This window comes from Balaenoptera musculus, chromosome X, assembly GCF_009873245.2.
Source record: "Balaenoptera musculus isolate JJ_BM4_2016_0621 chromosome X, mBalMus1.pri.v3, whole genome shotgun sequence".
NCBI classification, from domain to species: Eukaryota; Metazoa; Chordata; class Mammalia; order Artiodactyla; family Balaenopteridae; genus Balaenoptera; species Balaenoptera musculus.
Window position 1 is genome coordinate 109820751 of NC_045806.1, and position 1984 is coordinate 109822734.

Here is a 1984-nt window from a genome sequence, read left to right on the forward strand (position 1 = left end):
GTGACCTACTCACTTTATTGTAAGAGCCTGTGAGCTAACGATGGCTCTAGGTGTACTGGTGAAGTGGACAACTATTGTTTTAGCAGTAACCACTCACCTCTTTTTTTCAATCCTCTCACCTATTGTAGACAACACTCTAACTCATATTTCACACACATACACGCACATACACATGTACACACACACACATAAACATGTACACACACACGCATGTACGCACAGATCTCTAAAACTATTTCCTTAACAATCTAACTTTTCATTGCAGAGGACTTGTTAAATACTCAAAAGAAGTGTTCACACTGAAGGTGACTTATTGACTTTAACCATCCAGCTCAGGGATACAGATTAAGAACTATCCCCACTCACCTGGCTCCAGTTCTAATTCCCTTCTTATAGGGGGTGTTCAGAGGTTTGTGAAAAGTGTCTCTGACTCTTCTTCCCCATGTTAAGAGTATTAGAACACCCCTAATATAACCTCAATCCCCTCTAATATCTTTTCCCCAAAGAGGCCCCTCCCCGACCTCAAGTCATTGCTTTAAGTGGAAGCAATTCTGGGAGGAGAGATTCTAACCAAGGTAGACTGAGCCACAGACGGCAAGACAAGTTTTGAGGACACCAAGTTGAATGCAGAGGCTCTGACCTCTGCCAGGTTTTCCCTTAACTCTCAAACCAGAACCTTGCAGCACAAGCCCTATTGCTCTGTCTGTCCTTTTCTCACCCTCCCTCTCCCGAGTCAGGTGTCTCGGACTCAGAAGATGTGAATTAGTTGCCATGGTTACCTATGAGTGTGCCTGATAGCCTCTTCTCTCAGCCAGTTCTAGGCCCTGGACATCTGTTCTCAGTTCACCTCTTCTAATGTTCCCAAATCTAAGCCCAGGACCACATGCCAAGTTACACAGTATCTGTGTGTAGGTGGTGCAGAGGCCCACACCTGCATCCAAGGCAAAAGAAACAAGAAAGAGGAAATGGAGTAACAGGAAAGCAGAGTGCTTAAAAGGAGTTCTCTGGGACAAGGAGGCCAGGGCCACTAATTTAATTAAGCGTTTACTCTCTGCCAGCCACAGTGATGTCCTGTCCCTTATTTCATTTAATTCCTTCAAACAACGTTATGAAATAAGTATAATTATTCTGATACGCTGTAGGGATGAGAGAAATGGAAACTCAGAGAGGCAAAGTGACTTGCCTAACATTGCAGAACTGTGATTTCAACTTAGTCTTTATCTGAGTTTTCAAAACACACCTCATTGGATTACACTGATTTATGGAAGGAAAGTGAGAGCTGCAGAGAAATCTTTCCTCAGTCCCCATGCCTATGAATCCCTCACAGCCTTTCCCCACAAATTGGCCCCCTCCTTCAAATGTAGCCCCTCCTCAGACATCACCTTCTCCTTCATAGACTCCTTTCTCCCTCTTCGATAACCTCTTTCCACCATTCTGAGGCTCTCCACAATTTCTCTTTGGCTAAGTCCTCACTTTCCCCATATTCTCAGGTAGATCCCTGACTTTTCCATCCTATGGGGTATCTCTCATGGGATGGGAAGGAGAGTGGGATGGGATAATTTTCCTGACATAAGCAGAAGAGAGTACTCCTGTATTACTTTCCTATTGCTATAATAAATTACCACAAAATTTAGTGGCTTAAAACAAACAGATTTATTCTCTTACAGTTCTGGAAGACAGAAGTCTGAAATCAGTTTCACTGAGCTAAAATCAAGGTGTCAGTAGAGCTGTGCTCCTTGCAGAGGCTCTAGAGGAGAATGTTCCCTTGCTTTCCCCAACTTCAAGATGCATTCCTTGTATTCCTTGGCTCATGGCCACTCCTTCCATCTTCAAAGACAGCAGTGTTATCATCTTCAAATCTCTCTTTGTTTCTGTCATAGTGTCTTCTCCTCTGTAGCCAAATTTCCCTCTGCCTCCCTCTTATAAGGACCCTTGTGATTACATTTATGGTCCATGCAAATTATCCAAGGTAACCTCATCTCAA